This window comes from Capsicum annuum, chromosome 4 (genome assembly GCF_002878395.1).
Source record: "Capsicum annuum cultivar UCD-10X-F1 chromosome 4, UCD10Xv1.1, whole genome shotgun sequence".
Classification (NCBI taxonomy): domain Eukaryota; kingdom Viridiplantae; phylum Streptophyta; class Magnoliopsida; order Solanales; family Solanaceae; genus Capsicum; species Capsicum annuum.
This window is the reverse complement of record NC_061114.1, coordinates 9,585,351-9,603,408: the sequence shown is the minus strand read 5'-3', so window position 1 is coordinate 9,603,408 and position 18,058 is coordinate 9,585,351. Positions and strand designations below refer to the sequence as shown.

Sequence of the window (18,058 nt, the reverse complement as noted above, 5' to 3'; positions counted from 1 at the left end):
CGTATGCTACTGCTGCGGCTGTTTATGTGTTCTGACTTTGAGAGTCGGTTAGTATGTATGCTACTGCTGTTGCTGTTTATGTGTTCCATAATATGTGTTCTATTTTATGGCCTTGTTTATGATTAGTATGCTACTGTTGTTGCTGCTAGCTATGTAAATATTTGTCATTGTCTTTGAATTGATGTCATTATCTCATAATCATAAGAGGTTTAAATGTGATTTCTTTTTTGTGTTTTGGGGTGTAATGATGTTTCAAGATAGATATAAAGTGGGTTATGAATTCCCAAGATAGAATGGAAACAAATGATGTTTCCAGGTGCATAGGAAACATAAGAAAAAGCTATGCACATTGAGTTTCCTGCAAGCAGCTGGGCTAGTTTCTCTTCTTCTTTTTTTGTTTTGCTGCTATATATGTATCCTGCAAGTTTCTCTTTCAGTTTTCTCTTTGCTTTGCTGCTATGTCAAGAAGTTTGGTGATATTTTCTTGCTTAGAATGGGGCAAATAAACTTGGTGGTTGTTTCATGAATGGGGCAAAGAAACTTGGTATGTATATATTCTTTTGGTTTGATGCTATGTACGTTGGTCTAATTCTAATCCTGAAATTCTGCATAGGCTCTTAAAATAGGTCGAGACCCAACTCCAAGTGAGTTACATTTGCACATCCATACACATAATCATGATGGAAAATCTTTTGTTGGTGAGCGTTCCCGACTTCTACATGTAAGTCCATAATTTATATCTAATGATATGATACTCTTCTCTTATTTTTCTTTTGTTTTGACATGAACTTGAGTCTATATTAATAACTTCACTTGTTACAGGAAAAGTATGAAGAAATTGTACGGGAAAAATTACAACGTGAATCTGAAATTGATCAATTGGAAACATATTATGAAGCTGCGGAAGGAGGAAAGAAGAAAAGATTATTTGATCTTGGGTCTGAAGCTGGCAGTTACTATGAAAAAAAACTTTGTGCCTGCGATGCCTCCGCATCATCAATACCACCTTCGATTTCTTTACCGATAATAAATTTGAAGGATTTTGTGAAGCAATTGATTCCGGCACTTACTACTCATTTTCTTCCGATAGTTATTGCGCGTGTTGGTGGTATTAGGGTACAAGAAGGGGCCGTGCTTGACCCTCCTCCTACTAATGATGATGATGATGATGACGTTGATTCCTAGCTTTATAGTATTTGTAGTCCTTGATCGTTGCATTAATTTTTTATAGACTATTTTGTGTGAAAGTACAAAACATTTATGTACGTAGTAACAAATACTAATTTTGATAGTTGTTGGTTTGACATTAGTTTATGTTTGACAAAATATTTGAAATTGTGGATTTTTAGACACAATTATTGTGTATTTTGCTAGCTATATGAATGTTGGTTATTTTAATTACTCTATAATTTACGTGTTTCAATTATTTTCCTACAAAATTATTAGTGCAAAAATTTAGCGATTAATATTTGTCGTTGCTACTGAAAAACTTTAGGGACGAAAAAATTTAGTTGCTAAAGACGGCTGGTATTACGACAAATAATTATTGACTAACTTTTTCCGTTGCTACTGAAAAACTTTAGCGATGGATAAATTTGATCGCTACTCAGTCGGCCAAACCATATTGCAATAGATCAGCGACAAAATATTCAGTCGTAAATTTAACTACGATGAAAATGGATTTTGGGAATAGCAACGGACTAATCCGTCGATAACAACAACAATCAAAATTATTTGTCGCTAAGGTATCACAAATTTTGCGACAGAAATCAATATTTCATCGCTATGAGGCTAGCAACGAGCAATATAGCGACAGAAGCAGATTCGTCGTTATTTCTATTTAGCAATGGAATTTCATATGGTAGCGACGAAAAGTGCGTGTCGCTAAACATAGTTTTTTCTGTAGTGTTTGTGTTTCATGGTGATGGTGGAATTTGATAATTTGGGTTTCCCAAAGTTGATGAATTTTTGGCATGATAATGACATGAAGCTCAACCCACATTAAAATTTTGGCTTTGAATAATACTTTTTCATAATTTAACTTATCTTTTGAAATATTGCATTACATCAAATGGTAAAAAAGTAAAGAGGTTTTGAAATGCCCTTGGGGGCTATAATTTTGGATTTTAAACAGAATTTTGAGTCAAATTAGTTAAATGGTTATGGTTTGGGATAATTGGAATAACTTAAAAGGCTATTGGTATGACGATACCAATTCGAAAATGCCTTAATAAAAGACTCCACAGTTATTCGTTAATAGTATGTGAAAACTATTTTAAGTTGAGCTAAAGAAAATTGTGTAGCTCACTGAAAAGGTGTAGTCCCGAAGGGAGGGAGCGGGGGACCAACACCGAAAATCACGTTTGCCGACGTTGGAGGGTCTTGTCCTGAAATATGGATGACCACTGTGTGCTTGCTTCGTGTAGTAGTACATAGTTATTTTATTGAGAGGTTATTGTCTTGGTGACTTTAACTTATTCTACGGCCAATGCGGCTAACATGGACTGGGACCCTTCCGACAGAACGAGCCGGACCCATATAGCCTATGGGTGCCTTTAGGTCAGAAACGAGTTACACAATTGAGGACTAATTAATTCTTTAAAAGATCATGTTTCATTTCCCTTACCCCTATCCCGACATTCTATATTTGTAAGATTTTTTACTCGTTCAATTTCAAATCTACAGTACTAAATCTAGTGGTATTAATTAACTGTCATTAGATCCAATATCACTATAGACTTTAGGAATATTTACAAAAAGTGTTAAAATGTAGTAATAATAACTAGCAATTACCTTTATAAAAATATATTTAACGACAATTAATCTATTACCATTAATTAATTACTGATAAAGTTTGTTTTTGATATGGTAATACTTTATCTAATAAATTCTCTATAATACCTCTTAAATCTACCTCTATTATCTCGAGAAACAATCTATAGCCGACCTCTCACACAAAATACAAGCAAAATAAAAGTTAAAAAAATTCAATACAACACTACCAATAATCTTTACTCACAAATGACAAAGCGATGTGTAATTAACCACCTTGGAACGAAAATGCTAAAGAAGACTAAAAGACAATAATATCCTTGCATGCACCATGCAATCAGTGTGCAAACACGTAAATCGGTGAGACAACAGATGTTTGCACCTACAAATTGAAAATGACTAAAATGCCCTTCTATCAAAGCTTGTTTATACTATAAATACCTACTTCCATGAAGTGAATGAAACATCACTTCTTCCATATTAAACAAAATCAAGTAAAATGGTCTCACTTAAGCAAGCTTTTCTCTTCATTGCTCTCTTATTGCAATTTCAGGTTCTAAAACTTACTTTTACTACTCTTTTCTCTTTGTAATAATTGTGTATATTAATTATTCTAATTATTATTACAATTAATTTATGACTACTCTTTTCTCTTTGTAATAATTGTGTATATTAATTATTCTAATTATTATTACAATTAATTTATGTGCAGTTAATCTGTGTTGGGGTCCTAAAGTGATGGCGTTAAGAGACTTATCAATTAATGTTGCAAAGATGAAGAGAAAATTACCTCTTTCATTTGGTAATGATATTACTTGTTATCGAGATTGCACTTCAGATAGCGATTGCAGTGATGGAACTTACTGTAGAACTTGTTCTCAACATTCAGACATAATGGGATATCTTCCTGACTGGTGGAATTGTTCCATGTTTTGAAGTTCAAGATTGTTCAACATCTTAACAAGTTCAGTGTTACTGGTGAAGGTTATTTTGGAACTTAAATAATGTTTGTGTAAGAAAAATAAACATGTAACCTTATAAGTTTTTCAGATACTGAGAAACAATTCTCTTTAAAATAGGCTACTGAAGGAAGTTATTTTGTGACTATCTTTTGAGCAAGTTAAATAATGTTTGTGTAAAAAAAAAATTTTCTGATCAAAGTAATTTTCCAAAAAAAAAAAAATTAGCATGATGACGATTTGAATCGTTACACATCCATAACCAACCTCTCACCCAAAATACAGCAAAATAATAACTATAAATAAAATTTTTTAAAACAACTCTACCAATATTCCTTGGTCTAGAACAAATGGCAAAGAGATGTATAATTACAAACATGAAAACTTCCAGATTGAAAATAAAATGCCAAAAGAGATGAAAAGACTATAATACCCTTACATGTACCATGCAGTTTGTGAGGTGGACACGTAAATGACAGTGAATAAAGATAGATATATCTATATATATATATATGTTTAGCTGTCAACCGGGCCGGGCCGATTCAAACGGGCACAGGCCCACTTCTTTTTACCAGTTTCTGGGTCGGTCCGAGTATCAAGTCATTTTTAATGAGACAGTCCGGTATGGCCCCAAACAGTAAAATATGTTGAAATTAATCGGGATCGACTCACTTAGCGTGAATCCGGTTTTGACCGGTAAAAATGTAAAAATAAAAATCGAAATTACATGTTATTTTTAATATATACTATATATACACACCTATATACATTTTAAATACGTTAAATAATATACATACAACACCTATACAATAAATATATACTACTTTAGAAAAAATATATACACATGTATACATTGAATATATACTAGTTCAGAGTCTATAGAAAGTATATACACATATATACGTACTATATAATATATATACTACTTAAAATACAACTTGAAATAATATACATACAATATATATGCACTAAATATATGCTACTTTAGAAAACATATACACATATATACATTAAATATATACTAATTTAGAGTCTATAGAAAATATATACACATATGTACGTACAATATAATATATATACTACTTAAAATACTACTTGAAACAATATATATACAACATATATACACTTTATATATACAACTTTAGAAAACATATACGCATGTATACGTTAAATATATACTACTTTAGAGTATATAGAAAATATATACACATATATACGTACAATATAATATATATATATATATATATATATATATATACTACTTAAAATACTACTTGAAATAATATACATACAACATATATACACTAAATACATATTACTTTAGAAAACATATATACATTTATACGCTAAATATATACTAGTTTAGAGTCTAGACAATATATACATATATATACGTACAATATAATATATATATATATATATGTATATATACTACTTAAAATACTACTTGAAATAATATACATACAACATAAATATACACTAAATACGTACTACTTTAGAAAACATATATACATGTATATGTTAAATATATACTAGTTTAGAATCTATATAAAATATATACACATATATTCGTACAATGTAATACATATACTACTTAAAATGGTACTTGAAATAGTATACATACAACATATATACACTAAATACATACTACTTTAGAAAACATATACATATGTATACATTAAATATATACTAGTTTAGAGTCTATAGAAAATATATACACATATATACGTACAATATAATATATATACTACTTAAAATACTACTTGAAACAATATACATGCAACATATATACAATTTATATATACAACTTTAGAAAACATATACATATGTATACGTTAAATATATACTACTTTAGAGTATATAGAAAATATATACACATATATACACGCAAAATAATATATATATATATATATATATATATATATTTATACTACTTGAAATAATATACATACAACATATATACTACTCGAAATACTATACATACAACATATATACACTAAATACATACTACTTTAGACAACATAGACATATCTATACGTTAAATATATACAAGTTTAGAGTCTATAGAAACTATATACACATGTATACGTACAATATAATATATATACAACTTAAAATAATATACATTCAACATATATACACTAAATACATACTACTTTAGAAAATATATACACACATATATGTACAATATAATATATATACGACTTAAAATACTACTTGAAATAATATACATACAACATATATACACTAAATACATACTACTTTAGAAAACATATACATATTTATATGTTAAATATATACTATTTTAGAGTATATAGAAAATATATACATATATATATGTACAATATAATATATATATACACACACTAATTAAAATACTACTTGAAATAATAGACATACAACATATATACACTAAATACATACTACTTTAGACTACATATACACATGTACATGTGAAATATACACTAGTTTAGAGTCTATTAAAAATATATATACACATATATACGTATAATATAATATATATACTACTTAAAATAGTACTTGAAAAAATATACATAAAACATATATACACTAAATACATACTACTTTTGAATATATATAGACATGTATACATTAAATATATACTAGTTTAGAGTCTATAGAAAATATATATACATATATACGTACAATATAATATATATATATATATATATATATTACTTATATACAATATACATATATATAACATATATACACTTTATATATAAAACTTTAGAAAACATATACACATGTATACATTAAATAAATACTAGTTTAGAGTCTATAGAAAATATATACACATATGTACGTACAATATAATGTATATACTACTTAAAATACTACTTGTAACAATATACATTCAACATATATATACTTTATATATGCAACTTTAGAAAAAATATACACATGTATACGTTAAATATATACTATTCTAGAGTATATAGAAAATATATACACATATAACATATATACATTCCATATTATACTACTTTAGAAACATATACACATGTATACATTAAATATATACTATTTTAGTCTATAAAAAATATATACACATATATATAGAATATGTACTACTTAAAATATCACTTCAAATAATATACATACAACATATATATATATATATATATATATATATATATATATATATATATATATATATACTATCTTAGAAAACATATACACATGTATACGTTAAATATATACTTTAGATTCTATAGAAAATATATACACATATATGTAGAATATATACTACTTAAAATATCACTTGAAAGTTGAAAGATATCTACATTATATGTTATAGTACTTTAGAAGATATACACATATATACATACAAGATTACAATGTGTACTACTTAATATAATAACACTTGAAGTTTTGAACATATATTAAAAATTATACAATTTTACATACAACACTTAAAAGACAAACTTATAGTATTTTTATTTGTCAATACTAGTTGTCGAAGTAATTTTTACTAATACTATTTTTATTTTTCATTATATGTATAAATGTTTGTTATGTTTATTACTTAGTGTAAAGTTTGATACTAATATATTAAAATTATTTAATTCAAACTAGAAATTTAATTTAAATGAAAAAAAAAATAAGTAAGGAGTGAATGAATGTTGTGTTTTATTGATTGTAAAATGATTCAAAGTTTATAATTTATATGAATGAAAAATCTATAAATTTTGCATCATTTTTTTCAATTAATGCAAGTTAATATTAATGGAAACTGTCATAGGAAAGTTAAAATCAATGGGGGCAAAGGCTAAACCATGCATTGGATTTGATTGTGTTGAGTTCTCTCTTGAAGTCATAATTTCTTTAAGATTTTGTTCGTCTTTTGGCTCCTCCTTCGTTCCTTGATTTCTTCATTCCACTCTAATTCAATCTCTAAGGAAAACTAGAACATTCATCGCATTGCTTCCCAATGAGTTTCAGTTGTCTCCAAGTTGTTGTCGTCCCTAACTAAAAGCGCTCTCCGATGCAACGGTTGATATTGGAACATTCAATATATCTCTAGCTAATTTTTAAAGCACCGAATATTGTCTTTCATTATTCTTCCATCAATTCAGAATGCAGATCCTTGTTCTACAATCCTCCATTAGCTATCAAAGAATATACTTAAGCTCTTTCCAAGAAGTTGTTTTTTGTGTTGAAGGCTGCACCCTGTCCCAAATATTTACATCAAAAACGTAATTAGGATAACTACTATTTGGTTACTTTTTAGAAGATAATGGCTCCTCAGGAGCTTGAGAAGTGACAATTGGAGTGATATTTGTCAATACGGCTTCATCAAGCTAAGTAAATCGGCATATTGGTTATATAATGCTTCCATGTAACTGTTCGCATCACTCATAGCCGTAAACAAAAAAGGTTCTTCTTCAGGCTGTATCTCTAAAGCATTATAAATAATAGAATTAAATTCGACCGTAGTATTATATTTCATACATGGATTTATTATAGCATCAATCAAATAAATTAGGAGAGGCGAAAAAAATATTTTTTAAATTTAGCAATCATAGCAGTAATATCTTCTTTGTAACCTTTTTATTCTTATATTCGTTAAGCAAACAAAAAATGTCAGCTAAATAAGCTAAAATATTACAAACAGCAAGATAATAAGCACCAGAGAATTCAACCGTAGCTATATAAATTTTTTTCAAAAATCTAACATGATCATCAATTGCAACCCAATCAGAATCATTTATCATACACTAAGAAAAAGAACCATAATATAGATTAAAAGTCATTGTAATAGGAACTTTATAAGCATGACAAGTTTTTAAATAAGTATAAGTAACATTCCATCTGGTATCACATCCTTCAAACATAAATATCGGTCTAAGTCCCTTTTATTCACATTTGATTTTAAATTCTCTCACTCTAACTTTTCAATTATTTCCTTGAATAAAGCCAACAACAAGTCAGACCTTTTCAATATAAAGCTCAAAAAATTCAAGATCATCTCTGACGATTAAATTATATATATGATAAGTACACTTAACATGAAATATTTTGGGTAACGGGGGAGAAAGATCAACTTTCAACAACACAACAGTAGCCTTGTTGTTAAATGCATTATCAAAAGTTATACATAAAACTTTTCTTTCAATACCATAATATTTTGCAATTTTACAAATAGATTTAGAAAAAAATCTTCCAGTGTGTGTACGATCTTCATCATACAAAAATGTCAGAATATGTCTTTACATAACAAAATTACTATCTATTCAGTGATAAGTACTTGTTAAATAATCATTTTTGTTAACAGCATGACCAAGATTAGAAGTTAGAGCAATTCTACATGGAATATTTTTAATAACGCAGATATATAATAAATATATTGCGCGTGGAGTCTAAAAGTATCAGTCCGACAAGTACTTCTAGAAATACCGGTAAACATGGAATTATAAATTGCTTGAATATAAAAAAAAAAAATCCGCATCCGAAGAAGCAAAAGTGAAAGACAAACAACCCACTGCTATCATTTTTGCTATTTCTTCCCAGTCCTTCATTTTATTATAATTCTTAATTAAATTGACCGGTTGTTGGGTTCAATCTAGTTTGAGTCGGCCCACCAATAGCCTCATCGCCTTGTGCAATACTTAACTCTCTTGCGTGCCTTTCTCTTAAATGTCTCATCAACGAACCCATACCCCCTTTATTACCTTCGATTTATGCTCGTATAGAAGTTCACAAATATTGCATTGCACCTTAGTTTCTCCTTCTACTTCTGAAAAAATTTCATGCAATACTAGTTCTTCTACGAGTTTTTGCAGGGGCATGGGGAGGACGACGAGGAGGAAGATTAACCGATTCAGATCTAACTTTAGCATTTCCTACTACGGGTGTTTCACCAATATTTTCATCATCTATATCTAAATTAACCACATCTACTTCATTTTCTTCTTCTATGCCATAGTTTTTCTGAACTTCTACATAATCCATATCTTGAACAAATACACCTATTTCTTCCTTAAAAGGTTGACTAACCGGTACCGAAGGCACACGGTATATCTATTACTTGAACTACCTCTACCGAAATCACCACCAATTCATTTTTTACTACCACTATCATTATTGGAATAAAATTTTTTGACACTTTTACTGAGTCTTCTTATTTTATCCATGTTATAAATTAAATTAAAAAATATTCAAAATACACAAAAACAATAAAAATAACTATTCAACAATTAATACACTAATTAAAAATTAAAAGTAAGAGATGGAACAACAATACCAAATTTTGAAAGTATTCGAAAGTTGCGACTTTAGAAAACTTCCACTTGATATTTGTAATTGTACAATAAAAAAAAAAAACTTGAGCACTTTAAGAGATAATTAGAATATTTGAGAGAGATTGAGAGAATGAGAATGTGTGAAAAATGATTTGAAATTGTAGGGTATTTATAGAAAAAAATTGAATTATTTTTTTTTTTTAAATAATTAGAAAATGGACCAATTGGCACCAAAGTCCAAGTCAACAATAATTTAAAAAAATAAAAAAAATTCAACTGGGTTGGGCCGAGCCTGGTTTGGGTTTGGAACCGGGTTGGTCCACCGGGCCTGTCAACGTAGATGGTCCAGCCCGAGACCGACAACCCAGTAGCCCAGAGGCCCATCGGGCAGGGTCAAACCAGGTCGGGCTATTGGGCCAAAACGGACCAACCCGATCCAATTGACAGGTTTAGTTTGATGCCTAAAATGACTAAAATGCCCTTATACCAAGCTAGTCTATGCTATAAATACATACTTCCATGAAGTAAATGAAACATCACTTCTCTTGCATTGCTCTTTTTGTTGCAATTTCAGATTCTAAATTTACTTCTACCACTCTTATCTCTTTGTGATATTTTATTCTTCCAACAATATTTATTCATTATTAACTTGACACACATGTTAAAAAATAACAAATAATAAAAATAACCTTACTATATCATTCTTTGAATGTAATAGATTTAACATTTTGGCAAATGCATTGAGTCTTGAAAAGTATTTAATAGAAGGGTAAAATGGCGAGAAAGGAGTAAATTATTTATTGATTTTTTAATCCGAACAACTATTGTGTTATGTGTTCAGACCAGTCGATTGTTATAAGCAAAAAATAAGAAAAAGAAATATTGAAACAAATGGGATAGTTATAATAATCATATACATATTTTTTTTATATTCTATGGAATTTTGAACTTCGAAGTTTGACAATTTGGTGACTCCACATGCCCAACTACTTCATAACCTAATGGTCTTTGTTTCTGTTTTTTTTTTTTTTTTTTTTACTCTTTCTTTGTGGCAGATTCACATTAAATATGAGAACTCAATAATTTAAATGTTTAAAATATTTTTTCTAAAATTTACAGCTGCAATGTCTTTAAATAAGTAGAGGAAATTATATTTTTGAATTTTATAAGATAAATTAAAAAATTAAGTGACTTTTGAAAGACATAACAAAATTGAATAATTATGAAGATCGAATATTCAAACAAATTGAAATAAAAGTAAAAACAAATGGAGTGCGATAAAATTGTTCACATGACTATCTATATAGATAGGGCCCAGGTTTGATGATAGAGATACTTCATCCTGTTTTCTGTAAGGAAAACTTGCATAACACCACAAACTATTTTTTTTATTATTTAACTACATAAAATTCCTATCCTTTCTATTAATTGCCTAAATTTTTTATTTTTTTTTAAAAATAGTTGAATACACCTACAAATTCATAAATTTTTGGATACATAATATTAATTATGTATTTTTTTTTTGATCTAGTTAATGTATTACTTTCGATCAAATAGTTCAAAAAATGAATGTATTTTAATAATCAAAATTATGTATCTCAACTTTAAAATTATGTATTCAGATACTAATTATATATCTAAATATTACAAAAGAAGAAGTTATTTATAATTTAATAAAGAATAAGAATAAAGAATAATTAGGAGTAAATTTATTGGAACATTTTTAAGTTTTAATTTCTATAATACACCATGCATATAGCAGGAGGCCCATTTGCCTTTTGGTACTTGCAATTATTTCGATAAGAAATTATTTATATTTTGGTACTTGCAATTATTTCGATAAGAAATTATTTATAATTTAATAAAGAATAAGAACAAAGAATAATTAGGAGTAAATTTATTGGAACTTTTTTAAGTTTTAATTTCTATTCGTATAAATAACATTGTTGGACAATAAAATTTCGAGACTGAAAAATAAATAATTCGAGACAAGAAAATATTGCAACAATCGATTTTATTGATTTCAATAAGTGAGTGTTACAATCTCTATGAATCCTCTGATTAGCCTTTCCTAATATAAATTCAAGGGCATAAAACTTAGCCTTGAATTTGAATTTGATTTGATGGACTTGAGAGACTTGATCTTGACTTGTGCTTGAATTCAAGAGCTTTTGATCTTGTTCTTGAATATTGCGGACTTGATCTTGAACTTCGATGAACTTGATTTGAATGCTTGAGTTTTTTAGAGAAATTGCGGCGTTTGATCCACGAGCTTTCTCTTGCTACTTGTTAGAGTTCTGGGGTCTCTCTTCTGAATTATGAGACCCCTATTTATAGTTGTAGGAAAAGAAGAGTCATGATGAATATGGACTTCCTTTGACTAATCAGATTTAAGTGATGTGGCGCCTTTTATGGGCTTTTATTTCATGGGCCTGCTGCATCAGTTTGACATGTGGCACGATCCTATTGGCTGCTTCACTTGACTTGGCATGTCACGTCATTTGACACGTGACGCTTATTTGGACCTCTAGAATATGACAATATTCTTGGGCTTAGAAAATTGGGCTAATTATTTATATCCCAAATTAATGGGCTAGCCTAATAAAAATTGGACTTTAATTAAACCCATATATGTTTGGACTTAAATAATTAATCTAATTATATTAATCCACAATATTTATTTAGGACTAATATATTTTGAATTTAATATAATCTAAATTTTGTACGGATTTAAATTTAATAAAATTGCATTGCCCACAAATGCCCCCTACTTCAAGACGTTTTGAGACATTTAATATTTTGGAGACTAGCCTTGAAGTGTGATTATTTAAGCATGTTTCCTTCGTGTTTCAACGATCCTCATACCTATGAATACCACATTCAAAAATTTAAAGCCGAACCATATTAATATTGCCTCTCAAAACTCTCTCATTTTTTTCATGAATCTCTACACTTAAGAATCATTGGTGAGGCATGATATTTAATTTCAAACAAATTTTGGAAGTTTTTTTTTTTTATCGCCTTACTTAATCAGGAATAAAAATCTTTCGATTTGAACTTAGATTGGAGAAGGAAACAACCTCCAATTTGACTTTGTGGAAGAAAGAAACAATCTCCGATTTGAATTTGTATGGAAGAAGGAAATTAACCTCCAATTTGAATTTGTATGGGAGAAGGAAATAACCCCCAATTTGAATTTGTATGGGAAAAGAAAACAATCTCTAATTTGAATTTAGAGATGAAAATTATTTCAATCTGAATTTATATTGGAGAAAGAAATAATCTCTAATTTGAATTTGGAGATGGAAATTATTCTAATCCGAATTTATATTGGAGAAGGAAACAATCTCCAATTTGAATTTGGAGATGGAAATTATTCCAATCTGAATTTATATTGGAGAAGAAAACATTCATCCTACAACTCTATAAAAGGAGGTAGTTTCTCCACTTTTTCAATATCAATTTTGGGGTTTTCAAGCCATCAACAATATTGAGGTAATTTTTTTTCCTTCTACGTTTCTCTTATTTTCGTCACTTTTTTCAGCACAGCATATTAATGGTAGAAAATTCTTATCTAATTGTAGGAATATCAGAATCATGAACCGTTTGATATTCCAGAAACTAAACTTCGAGATATATAACATATCTAAAATTCAGATTCAAATTCATTCAATATAATTCTTGATAATTTTTTTGAAGTTAGCCCTGAATTTTATCATGCTGAAAATTTCAGATTTGCGCGTCTTTACTAAAACTTACATATCTTGAAGTAGGAAGGATGAAATCACAAGCCGCTTAATTCTTATGAAACTAGACACAAAGATATATAACATATTCAAAATTCATAATTTAGTACGATTGAGATGTTTTCAGGTATTATCCCGAAATCAACAATGAGTTTTGATGCAACAACAATTTCAGATTTACGTGACATCATCAAAAAAATTATATATCAATGTGAGAGTACCCAAATTATGATCCTCTTGATCCTATAGATGCCGCAAACATGCATATATAACATATCAAAAATTTAAATTTTAACACCTTTTTTATTGTTCTAGATGATTTTTTGAAGTCCATCTTATATGTTGTCCGACAGAGGATTCCAAATTTGCATTGCCTCACCAAATAATTTATTTCTTGATGTGGGACCATCACCATCAAAGGGCGTTTTTATTGCCTCAAACCAGATTTTGAGGGCTTTATTCTCATCAAGGCATTTTGTCTCAATCCAAGTTGGTGATATACATCTTTTAAGATCACAACGTTTTTATAGGTAACCTCCTTTCTATTTGTGTTTTTGCTTTCATATTGAAACAGATAGCAATATGAAACAATCGGCTTAGGTTAAGAGATTTTAACTTTGTCTTCGTCACCTTAAGTCCGACCAATATTACTTGAAGACGGTGGACATCGGCTTAAGGTGCGAGAGTTTAACTTCGCCCCCGTCACCTTAAGTCCAACCAATTTTACTTGAAGGTAGTGGACATCGACTTAAGGTGCGAGAGTTTAACTTCGCCTCCGTCACCTTAAGTCCAACCAATTTTACTTGAAGACGGTGGACATCAGCTTAAGGTGCGAGAGTTTAACTTCGCCTCCGTCACCTTAAGTCTGACCAATTTTACTTGAAGCTGGTAGATATCGGCTTAAGGTGCGAGAGTTTAACTTCACCTCTGTCACCTTAAGTCCGACCAATTTTACTTGAAGATGGTACAGTGATTTTCTTTAAGTATGGGCCCTTTTCAATGTTCAACTTAAGGTGCAAAGGGACAAATCTTGTCCACCTTAAGGCATGAAAATTACAATATCCTTTTAAGGATAAATCTGTGAGAGGCCAGCTTAAGGTGCAAAGGGACAAATTTTGTCCACCTTAAGGCATGAAAATTTTGATATCCTTTAAAGAAAAACCCGTGAGGGGAAAATTTGATGCAAAGGGACAAATTTTGTGCACAGAAATGCATAGAAATTTTGATATCCTTTTAAGGATAAACCCATTAGAGGCCAACTTAAGGAGCAAAGGGAAAAATTTTGTCCACCTCAAGCATGGAAATTTTGATATCCTTTTAAGGATAAACCTGTTAGAGGCCTTGATTTGAAGACTTGGAAATTTTGTCAACTTTTACTCCCAAATTTGGCATTTTGAGTGGTTCAACTTCCAAATTTAGGGATTTTAGAGACTTCATCTTATGTAAATGAAGCTCATATTTCATTAGAGTATGCCCCCATTGAGCCACCAATACATGGAGTGAGTCCAAAATTGAATTAGAATGTTCTCATACTTACTATCCATATAATAGATACTGCAGGAACATATATTTTTTTGACACTCATGCAACTGAACTCAGAATGAAATTCCAAGCACCTATGTACCTCAATTAAGAGGATTAAGTCACAACGTAGTTCTGGGTGAGTGTTTTTTTTTAAAATATTTTTTTTATTGTGTCCTAAGTTTTGCCTAGGCCGCCTCTTTCAAGGTTTTCAACCTAGCGGACATTTATTTGATGATTTTTTTTGAGCCATTCATAGTTTATACTCTTGCAGGCCAGGAGTAGACATGCAGTTTATACTCGTGCCTTAAGGAGTATACATGCAGTTTATACTCATGCCTTAAGAAGTGTACACGCAGTTTATACTCGTGCCTTAAGGAGTGTACATGCAGTTTATACTCCTGCCTTAAGGAGTGTCATCTTCCTTCAAGGATAGCACTTCTTCAAGAACTTGGCATTGATGGGGCCAACCCTCACTCCATCTGCATCAACAAGCTTGTAAGCACCATTTGAATATGTCTCTTGTACGACATATGGTCCATTCCACTTTGAGGTGAATTTGCCCTCAGACTTATGAGAAGTGATAATGGGCCTTCTTACTGCAAGGACTTGATCTTTAACTTGAAAGAACCTCAACCAAACCTTTTTGTTGAAAGAACAAGATAGTTGGGCTTGATAGCATTCAAGATTTTGTTGAGCCTCCAGCCTCTTCTCATCAAGAGCTTCTAACTCCGCAAGACGCAACTTAGCATTTTCTTCATCGGAATATCCAGTCTCAAAGAAGGTATTTGACGCTCAAGTGGCAGGAATGATTCAACTCCAAAAGCAAGTGAGTATGGAGTTGCTTGCGTTGGTGTACAGTAAGTTGTCCTACGCCCGTAAAGATTTTTCTATTCTCTTATGCCAGTCTCGTTTGGATTTGCAGACGACTTTCTTCAATAAGTTGCATAAAGTTTTATTGAAGGCTTCAGCTAGACCATTGGCGGCAGCATGGTACATAGAAGACTTGCACTGCTTGAAGCCAAAGAGATCACAAATCTTATTCATCAGTTTGTTATCAAACGGCTTGCCATTGTCAGTTATTATATATTGAGGGATTCCAAAGTGGCAGGCGATATTCACTCAGATGAAGTTCACAATATTTTCTTTCTTTACTTCCTTGAGAGCAATAGCTTCGGCCCATTTTGAGAAGTAATCTGTCGCAACCAAGATGTATAAGTGTCCACTAGAAGACTTTGGTAGTGGACCAACAACATCTATTCCCCAAGCATTGAATGGCCAAGACGCTACAGTTGGATGTAGTACCTCTGGAGATTGATGTATGAAATTTGCATGGAATTGGAAAGCTTTGCATATTCTAGCATAGTCCAAGCAATCTTTCACCATCGTTGGCCAATAATATCCCATCCTTTTAATATGAAAATGGAGCTTCGGTCCAGACTGATGTGATCCACAAACTCCCGAGTGCGCTTCTTGCAAAGCTTGAATTGTTTCTTCCTCTCCCAAACACCATAAGAGTACTCCCTCAAATGATATTCTATACAATGTGTCTTTGCAGTAAAGAAAGTGAGGTGAACGATGATGAATGTCAGTCTTTCTCCTTAGATTTTCTGGAATTATCCCATAACATAAGTAATCAATGATAGGTTGTCACCAATATTTTTTTACAGCTTCAGACACGGGAACGAGGTATTCAACTTTGTTTTCCACATCCTTATCTGACGGTGGTACTACCTATTCTTGGCAGATAATAACTTGGGTCTGATTTGGAAGAGTCAGGGTTAAGGCCAGAGTAGCTAGGGTATCAGCTTACTTATTTTCTCTCCTTGGCACATGTTGGAGGGTTACTCCTCCAAGCCACCCCATCAACTTTTATGCATAATCATGATATGGTCGTAGCTCAGGTTTTCTGACTTCATAGCTTCCCAAAAGCTGCTTGATCACCAATTAGGAGTCACCAAAGACTCGTAATTCCAGTTGTTTTATGTCAACAAACATCTCAAGTCCAAGTATTAAATCTTGATATTCAACAATATTATTAGAGCAATGATTTATTAGGGTAAAAGAGTATGTGATGACCTTTTCTTGTGGAGTGACGAACACCACCCCGGCACCAGCTCCATCTCGATGTGCGGCACCATCAAAGTCATCTTCCATAGGGTCTAGCTTCAATGACCATTGCATCTTCATCAGGAAGTTCGTCACTCAGTTCCCAATCATTAGGTATCGGATGGTCTGCCAAAAAGTCAGCCAATGCTTGTCCCTTTATAGCCTTTTGGGAAACATACATAATCTCAAACTATTGAAATTGAAAGTACCATCTTTCAAGTCGGTCACTAAGGACTGGTTTCGATGTTACAAACTTAATGGGATTTGCCCTCAAGATAAGCCGAACAATATGAGCCTGAAAGTAGTGCTTCATATTTTGAATCGAGAAGGCTAATGCTAAACATAACTTTTCAATTGGAGAATACTTTAGCTCATTCGGCATCATCATTCTGCTCAAATAGTAAAGAGAGTTTTCCTTCCCTTCACTATTTTCTTAAGCCAGTAGTGCTCCAACTGACCTCTCTTGTGCCACAATGTAAAGTATCAATGGTTTCCTAGGTATGGGTGCCGTAAGAACTGATGGCTTCATTAAGTATAATTTGATACTTTCAAAGGCATTACTACAAGCTTGGTCCCATTCGAAGGGAGTGTCCTTCTTCATGAGACGACTAAATGGTTGACATTTTCCGGCCAAGTTTGAGATGAACCTCCTTAAATATGCTAGCCTTCCTTGAAGGCTTTTTAA

General features: G+C 30.9%; 1 long non-coding RNA gene across 1 annotated transcript; it reads left to right on the top strand.

Annotated features, from left to right (window-relative positions):
• Positions 1-3,243: 3,243 nt before the first annotated feature.
• LOC124897632 lies at positions 3,244-3,879 on the top strand. Its single transcript, XR_007054398.1, has 2 exons — positions 3,244-3,325; positions 3,485-3,879. It is a non-coding gene; the product is annotated as an uncharacterized LOC124897632 (long non-coding RNA).
• The last annotated feature ends 14,179 nt before the right edge of the window (positions 3,880-18,058 follow it).